Here is a 9,850-nt window from a genome sequence, read left to right on the forward strand (position 1 = left end):
AGCATATCTATTCCACGCCTCTGGAACTCTCTCCCTGACCACGTCAGAGACTGTCGAACAATATCAAAATTCAAATTTAAATTAAAAAATCACATTCTAGTTCATGGAATTGTTTGTTGAACACCTGTCAGGTTGCGCAACTTCACCTTAACCCATGACATATAGTAAATATTGTAACTGTGCTGATGTAAAATTGACAATTAATATGTAATGTATTTATTATTATTATTATTATTATTATTATTATTATTATTATTATTATTATTATTATTATTATTATTATTGTTGTCAGTTATCAATATCATCCTTGCTATCTCTGTTTTCTCTTTTTTTTTTCCTGTATTAGCTCGATGAGAGCTCTATAATGTACTTTTGACTCTGTTGACCCTCCATAGGGCTTTAACTTAATTTGTATCATTTTCATCAGTGTTTGTATTCCTTTTTTGTATTTATATGTGCTATCTGGTAGGATGGAAGAGAAGGCCTTATGGCCTTAATCTTGTCAGATTAAATAAATTATTATTATATAAATTATTATTATATTAATATTGTGGTACGTTTTAATAACAATGCAGAGTAAAAATAGAGTTAACAGAAGAATTTAGAAATGCAAAATATTTACTGAACGGTTGTTCAATGTCACCAACTATGTTTAAAATACAGAGTGTTCAAAAAGTATGGAATATTACTCATAACTAATTAAATTTCAATTTCACGAAAAAAAGTTTTATACAACAGCTGTTGGATATAAACCATACAATATGATACCAATGTCCAAAAAAAGTTATTCAGATATACAGGATGTGATGGTAAATTTTATTCTTTAAAATGGCACCCTATAGTATTAAAATTTACATATTCCGAATCTCCATTAAATTTTACGTATGAATGTATAGAAATTTTACCCATTCACCCGTTTAATGTCTTTTAACCATTTATTAAACTTGTTTAGTGAACTTCAAATTTGAGACAAATAAGCAGGTTATGTAAAATCATGTTGAGTAGGCCATGAAAGTGAACAAAACACTATCACTAACGAAACCTCACAACAGATGCTGAAAATGAGAACCGTTCACTCCCAAAAAAGTCCCAGTCCATCACGGAAATACACGTGGAATTAATTTGTTCAAACCCAGGAACTATAGTGCGGACGGAAGGATTGGACCAATGGGGAAAATTCAGATGATAGATGACGTGGAGATATATATGGAGACAAAGGAGGAAAGATTGGATTCGCAGTGGAAGACCTGCCTTTGGGCAGAACGATGTCAATGAATGAATGAATGGGAGTCGAACCCGCGCCCTTCGGCTTGCAGTGGAATGTCTTGAATGAGACGATATCGCGAGTCTTCCCCTGCCTTATATGCAGGGAGAGACAAGACCTATCCTGTGACCTTATGTGTCGTGGCTATATCACCAATGGGTAAGGAGGGGGAAGATAGGTTTTAGATTCTTATACTGAAACAAACTCTCTTTTTGATAGCTCATTCTTTACGCTATTGCACAGCTAACATGCCAGGTCTCGCCTTGTAACTTATAGAAAAATCAATGTATCATCTGTTCTAAGAGAAATACATTAAACTTTTCAACTTCATATAAAGAAGCTATTGAGACAAAAATGTAGGGATCATTCAGTCATAAATAAATAGGAAATAATTTAAACCCATTAATAAAAAAGCAGGAAATCATTTAAACTTTGAAAAGTTTACATTTTAATAAATATTCTCTGTATCTCTCCCGATCGGTCACTCTTGTTTATTTTGTGACTGCAATTTGATCCGTGTTATGACTGTAACGTAATACTACTGACCACTCAAATCAAACCGTTAGTTAGGTTCGATAATTTGTAATGCAGTGAAATGCATGCGATATTTCCTTGTCCTATACAGCTCAGACTGGGCTGGCTATATGAGTGAAATAAAAGTCATATCACAAGACTTCTCATCTTCCCGATAATTGGCAAATATAAATAATTAATAAAAAGAAGATAACTTATTATCTTCCCACCTACGTCTCGGCCTCTCCAAAGGTATTTTTCCCCTCAGGTCTTCCATATGCATTTATGGATTCGCCCATACGTGCTACATGCCCTGCCCATCTGTATTTAATGTTCCTAATTATGTCAGGTGAAGAATACAATGCGTGCAGTTCTGCGTTGTGCAACTTTCTCCATTCTCCTGTAACTTCATCCCTCTTACCCCCAAATATTTTCCTAAGAACCTTATTCTCAACACCCTTAACCTCTATTCCTCTCTCAAAGTGAGAGTCCAAGTTTCACAACCATACAGAACAACCGGTAATATAACTGTTTTATAAATTCTAACTTTCAGATTTTTTTTTGACAGCAGACTAGATGACAAAAGCGATTACAGAAGTAGTACTTCAAAATATCTAAGAAAACATTATAGCCTAATAGAGACTGTAGATTCTGTATGGTTGTGAAACTTGAACTCTCACTTTGAGAGAAGAACAGAGGTTAAGGGTGTCCAAGAATAAGTGCTTAGGAACATATTTGGGGCTAAGAGTAATGAACTTACAGGAAAATGCAGAAAGTTGCACAGTGCAGAACTGCAAGCCTTGTATTCTTCACCTGACATAATTAGGAACATTAAATCCAGACGTTTGAGATGGGCAGGGCATGTAGCACGTATGGACGAGTCCAGAAATGCATATAGAGTGTTAGTTGGGAGGCCGGAGGGAAAAAGACCTTTAGGGAGGCCGAGAAGTAGATGGGAAGATAATATTAAAATGGATTTGAGGGAGGTGGGATATGATGATAGAGACTGGATTGATCTTGCTCAGGATAGGGACCAATGGCGGGCTTATTTTTTAGAGTTTTTAGATTTATTTATTTAACCTGGTAGAGATAAGGCCGTCAGGCCTTCTCTGCCCCTCTACCAGGGGATTACAACTATAACATGAACAATAAGATTAGAATTAATATTATGTGAGGGCGGCAATGAACCTCCAGATTCCTTAAAAGCCAGTAAGTAAGTACTGTTCTTTGAAGGGACATCACTTCGATTTTCATTTAGTTAGAGCAATAATCCATCGTTCATAAGGCACCATTTTTCTTTACAATGTTTCGCATACTGTAAATGATGTACCCTAAAAACACATTCAAACAACATAATGATGAAAAAATGTTAATCAACTTAGTGTTTATAAATTAGTAAGCTCTGGTTTCGAATTAAAAGACACAGATATATAATGCATAGGTATACTGATATTTTTCTTTACAGTTTATAGATATAATTATTGAGCCAGTGTCAATATCGCTAAAGATAATCTTGCTACAGAAGGAATTAAGTAAATACTTCCATTCCTCACTCTTTTTCATTTTCCTCTGACAATGTTCTCAATTCCTCGACTATTATTCTCTTCCTCTACCACACAGCTAATTTAGGGAGACATAAAATAGACGCAAATTACACAATTACATGGGTAAATAAAACGAATTCGACACGAAATTCAAAGTGTCCACTTTGGAATACTGTAGTTCCAAGTATTGCCTTAGATGGTACTAGTGTGTAGACTCCTAGTACACCGCCATCTGCCAGCAGAATTGAGAATGCAGTTACAATATCTTACACCAGATGGCTGCAGCATGTCAAACGGCAGCTCAGTCGACAAAAGTAACAGTTTTGTCCCCAACCTCAGGTCATAACAGATATATTTTGTGAATCGTAATTATGTTACTAACTATATGCACATTGTGATCTTCTTCTTATTATAACAGATAGACGTGCAGTACATATTACATAAAAATACAACATAAATTAAAAGACGATGCTTGAAGAAATATGCATATTAAATAAATTTGTGTTTGCCAGTTTCAAGCACACAGAAGCACGATACGATATAGCTACAGAACTTGTAAACCGCATTAAGTATCAATGTTTGCTACACTCTTGACATCAATGTTCTCTTATAGAACGTAACGTTCCACGTGTAGGTATATGACAAAAGTTCATCTATACTAATAATAAATCTGTAGCTGAAATTTTTCTGGTAATTTTCGATTTTCCAAAAATAATTGGTCCTAACATGTATAATTAACCACCCTGAAACCGAAAATCGCTTTTTTGAGATTTTTGTTTGTATGTCTGTCTGTATGTTTGTTGCCTTTTCACGCGATAATGGACGAACGGATTTCGATAAAAATTGGAATATAAATTATGTTCGTTGTAACTTAGATTTTAGGCTATATGGCATTCAAAATACATTATTTAAAAGGGGGGTTATAAGGGGGCCTGAATTAAATAAATCGAAATATCTCGCTTATTATTGATTTTTGTGAAAAATGTTACATAACAAAAGTTCCTTTAAAAATAATTTGCGATAAGTTTTATTTCTTGAAAAAGTTTGATAGCACTGATATTTAATGAGATAAATGAGTTTTAAAATTAAAATAACTGCCATCTAAGGCCGTATAATGAAATAAAAAACAAATGACTTCGTCTATAAGGGGCCTTGGACAGCAACAATCGAAAGCTATGAAAGATAGCCTACAGAGAATGCTTCTGTGTTTGTATGAAGTAATATCGGAAGCTAAATTAACCGATTTGTATAATTAATTATTATTTCACCATTGGAAAGTGTAGTTTCTCTAGAGGACATAATGCTATAATGTTATTACAGTTGCTTCTGATATAATATAATGTAATATAATATAATATATGTAATGTAATATTATATAATATAATTTAAGTTATTTGAAGGGTTCATAACCATAGTGGGCCAAACGCCATTTACTGAATACGTAGAAAACAAGGGTTAAAATTAAGTTATTACCATAATTCAATGGAAACCTATAACAAGTAAAATAAAGTATACACATTAAATCTAAATGATGTCAATGTTCATTAAACCATGGTTGCATGTAATAAAAATTAAGAAACATGTTAAAGGAATTGTCATTACACCAATGAGTGGTCTCTGGACCAAAATGATCGCATTTTAATTATTTGGATGCAATTTAAATTAAGTAACATATTAAACGATTTATCCTTCTATCAAACACGAATGTTCCCTGGATCAAACGTCCTATTTTAATTATGTAATTACTTTATATTTATTTGTAACGGGTGCAGCGGAGCGCACGGGTACGGCTAGTTTACAATAAAGTGATTGGAGTGGTTTTAGGCGCAATAGGTCAACTACTGATCAGATTTCTTGTATTCAACAGATATTGGAGGAAAAAATGGAAATATAATAGTAAAGTCGCCTACATGAGCTACTAATAGATCTGTTAACAGAGAAGTTTTAAATGATATTCTTATTGAATTTGGTATTATCAAGAAACTAATTCGATTAATTACAATGTGTCTCAGTGAAACGTACAGCAGAGTCCGTATACGTTTTTCCAATTTCACTGCGGGCTAAAGTAAGGAGATGCATTATCACCTTTACTTTTTAACTTTGCTCTACAATATATACTATTGAAAAAGTCCAGGATAACACAGAGGGTTTGAAATTGAACGATTACATCACCTGGGTGTTCATGTGGCTGACGGGAATATGTTAGGAGAAAATCCACAAACTATTAGGGAAAACACGGGAATTTTACTTGAAGTAAGTAAGGAGATAGCTTTGGGAATAAATCCCGAAAAGACTAAGTATATGATTATGTTTTGTGACCAGAACATATTACGAAATGGGAACATAAAGATTAGAAATTCATCCTTTCAACAACAAACAAACAAACAAACAAAAAAGTTAGAATTTATAAAACAATTATATTACCGGTTGTTCTGTGTAGTTGTGAAACTTGGACTCTCACTTTGAGAGAGGAACAGAGGTTAATGATGTTTGAGAATAAGGTGCTTAGCAAAATATTTGAGGCTAAGAGGGATGAAGTTACAGGAGAATGAAGAAAGTTACGCAACGCAGAACTGCGCGCATTGTATTCTTCACCTGACATAAATGGGAATATTAAATCCAGACGTTTGAGATGGGCAGTGTATGGATTTAATGTTCCTAATTATGTCACGTGAAGAATATAATGCGTGCAGTTCTGTGTTGTGTAACTTTCTCCATTCTCCTGTAACTTCATCCCTCTTAGCCACAAATATTTTCCTAAGAACCTTATTCTCGAACATCCTTAACAACTGAAAACAAACCCTTAACAACTGAAAACAATCAACTTGTCAAAGTAAATGAACCAGATGAACAATGTAGTTTAGAAGAAAAAATTTTAATTGAATAAATTCAAACTTTCGGGAAACAAAATTGTAAATTCCATTAAATGACGCTGAAAATCTGCATACTGATATTTAACAAGTCATCAATAAATATCAAATAAGACTATAACATGCTTGTTATGTGTATAATCTTCGTACTCGAAAAGAATTTTCACGATGCACAATGCTTAGTAATGGATCTATTCATCATTTAATAGGATTGCGAGGCGAACCTAGCGGCAGAAATTGTCATGACGCTCAGAGACCCTCTCTCGATCGTGCTTGTATAACCTCGTAAGCAACGCAATGTACAGTATCAGAGCCTTCTTTAGTTACAAGCCGGGGCCATACGTCGACAACACTGTAATTATCTGTCACCCGGAGGCTGACCGTACAGTACACGTGTTTGTGCTAATGCCGATTTCCAATGTAAATTAATGTTACAATATAAGTGTGTGTCGATGGAATTATGTTTGCGGTCGTACCAAACGTTAATTGTTGATGTATTATAAACTAAACGCGTGTTGGTGATAAAAAAACCAAGACAATAAATGAAAATAAAATGGTTGCAGTCTTTGGGAATTTTTACGGTTATGGATGACAAAGTAATTGACTATTCTATTAAATATTGTATAACCACATTTTTATATTCTTATTTGTGATTTGTGTGTATCAGAATTCTAGTCAAATTGTTGGGTCTCGCCTGCTATATCAATAAAGTTACGCCGTTGGTTTTCAAAGTCACTGTAAACAGCTGTTTTGTGATCCCATAAATGTTGCAGTTTTGTTGAAGATTCGGAATGCCTGCTATACGTCAGAACTATCTATAATTTGTACATGCATATAATCACTTTGTTGGTTTGGTCAATGTCACTTATGTCCCGTCCACTATAGAGACATAGGCCAATTTTACACATATTTAGTATAACTTGTTGCTTCTTTGACAGGTTAGGTTTGGTTACTTTAGGTTTTTGTTATAGCCTACCTTGCATATACGATTATAGCGCAACATTGGCAGTGATAAAAGTGAAATATTCGTTCAGTGGGCGTTGGATACTCTACATTCACCCACTTGGTATTTACAGGATTTAAAGTCCACTGAGTTTACGCTAATTGATACATACATGTACTTAATAGATAATGTTGCGTTTTGTTACGTATTATGTTGAAGGGTTGTGTTTTCATTTTTTCATAGATTGTTTTACTTGGCTTAACTGTATTTACATCCTCATACTTTTATTATAATAGGAATGTCAATAGTTTCTTCTGTTTACATTTTATTTTAGGCCTATTTGCATAATTCACATTCTTAGCTTGTTTTCTGTAGTTATATTTATTTAAAATTATATTTTAAAAACTTTATAACAAATAATTTAGGATAACAGTATTGTTATGGTGACTGGCCAGGTTCAAACTAAAACTGGTTTCCTGGACATCTGAAATATTTATAGAAAAGCACGACATAATCACATGAAATTAAAATGCATATGATATCCTACACCTTTCATGTCAGAGGTGAAACAACATTAAGCGGCAAAACATTGTCAATTTACTAGCCACATAATGGTTAATTGATTGGAATAGGGTATTGCGAAAGTACGTCATTATTTTATTTATTTTTGGTACAAGTAACATTTCTTTAAGTATTTATTTATTTTCCCTTGTACCATCAATAAAAAAAACAAGTATGTTTCTATTTTTTTTTTAATTATAAGTGTAGTTGCTACGACACATAGGCACACAGCACTTTCTAGGCATCTGAAATATTTGTAGAAAAACACGATAGATAATCGCATAAGATAATATTAAAATATATCCTAAACCTTTCACAGATGAAACACCATTAAGTCGCAAAACATTGTCAATTTGCTAGCCACAAATTGTTAACTGAATGGAACTTAAGAATACTGCGTAGGAACTTACGTCTTTATTGCATTATTGATTTTATTATTTTCGGTACAAGGAATATCTTTTTTATTTATTTATTTACCTTCGTACTATCAATAAAAACATGTTTTTTTTGTAATTATTTTAAGTGGCAGCCTTTGTATGTAAGTAGCCTACTTACGCAGTATTCTGAAGTATAGCTAATTGATTGCAATAAAACACTATTTTCGAACCCGTAATAATTTACATCACTACTCTGAATCTTGATCTTACCTTTGTGCATGAAGTAATATTGAAAAAATACGCGTTACGTATAACGAAAGCAATAAACAAACACAATATCACTCTAAAATCTCCCGCCTCCACTCTGCGTTGCCAAACCTACCCATGCCCCGGCTTGTAACTAAAGAAGGCTCTGACAGTATGTGTCCTGGACCTCTATTGTGACAAGATGGCGGCCTGGTCGATGCTTACTACATAATTAACAAAATATATGTTTTTTAATGTACAATGTTGCAAATAGGTCTATGCAAAAACCAACAACAAATTTAAGAAAATGGAACTCATGATAGCTTAATGTAAATGCAAATGTTTCAGCCTACCTTCAATCTCTTCTTTTCGTGATTTTCACTTCCATTCTCTCTAGTCGCACGAGCTCAACAGGTTATGGCACTGACGAAATGTAGTAACAGGTGGTAACAGTCATTTCCTTCACTTCTGTAAAAGTTTAATATGATATGAGTAAGTTTACTTACATACAATTATGTTGTTGCCAGAAGTATTTTCATGTAATTCATACCGTAGCTATAGCTCTCTTGTACAGAAGCGAAGATCAAATACTTCTACAATACTACCCACTAAAAAAAATTTGAGAAATTTGAGTAACTCACCTTGAATTAAGTTACAATACTACAGACACCATCGAACTGAGGTACAAACTTGTTTAAAATGAAAGACAGAACCGAAAATACTACACAAAAGATATAATATAAAAACGTCAATTCTCAAAACGTTGATTGAATTGTCCGTCGATGGACATTCGTACCGTCACCTCCATTTTTTTAAGTGAAAAGAAATCAGTGTTGCCAAATTATGTGGAATTCCACAGTCATATCGTTATATATTTTATTGTCTTTCAACTGTAGATTGTAACGGCCTTGGTTGTGGTCTTGACTAGAAATGCATGTTTATTAGTTTTGTTGTAGTTACGAAGCCTGACTTGTAGTTATATTCCTGTTGTCAATGTTTCAATAAAACTTTTATTACTTATTATCATTATCGTCTCTACATTTGGTGACCTCCAACGTGATACCTACGGCACTTCAAAATTAATAAAAATACATTTGTATTCAAGGTTACAACCAAGGTCGCCACATGATTCTACGACGAAGGCCGCTATACGATACGATATGCTGCCATCTATGGACATAATCTTGTTTAATTCAACTTGGGGCAGATTTACTATTGCATTTATCCACTTTCCTAACCAAAGTTAACAATGAGTGTTAATACAGTTTTTCCCGTAGTACTACTCTTATTACAAGAGAAAATTACCGTAATATTAATTAACGGTTGTAATCATCTTGCGAATGCCCCTATAAATTCACATAAACCTCCAAAATATTAATTGTTGACTTTAAAGAGACGTAGACGTAGCCGTAGCCACGCAGGAAGACGTCTGGCCGCGCATGCGTATTTTCACCCAATTCCCAATCTCCCAAAATACACACCAGTGCAAATAGTTACCAGTTGTCAACCTATTTCTTGTAGAGACAGTATAG

At 33.7% G+C, this 9,850-nt stretch overlaps 1 long non-coding RNA gene across 1 annotated transcript in view; it reads right to left on the bottom strand.

Moving 5' to 3' along the window:
- LOC138710096 (uncharacterized) overlaps positions 1 to 9,558 on the bottom strand; it is a 463,133-nt gene extending 453,575 nt beyond the window's left edge. Inside the window, exons 1-2 of the long non-coding RNA XR_011335060.1 lie at positions 8,960 to 9,558; positions 8,672 to 8,786 (exon numbers count right to left, since the gene is read on the bottom strand). This is a non-coding gene — a long non-coding RNA (uncharacterized lncRNA). The remainder of the gene's footprint in view (positions 1 to 8,671; positions 8,787 to 8,959) is intronic.
- Positions 9,559 to 9,850: the final 292 nt, after the last annotated feature.

Source organism: Periplaneta americana, chromosome 12 (assembly GCF_040183065.1).
Source record: "Periplaneta americana isolate PAMFEO1 chromosome 12, P.americana_PAMFEO1_priV1, whole genome shotgun sequence".
Lineage (NCBI taxonomy): Eukaryota > Metazoa > Arthropoda > Insecta > Blattodea > Blattidae > Periplaneta > Periplaneta americana.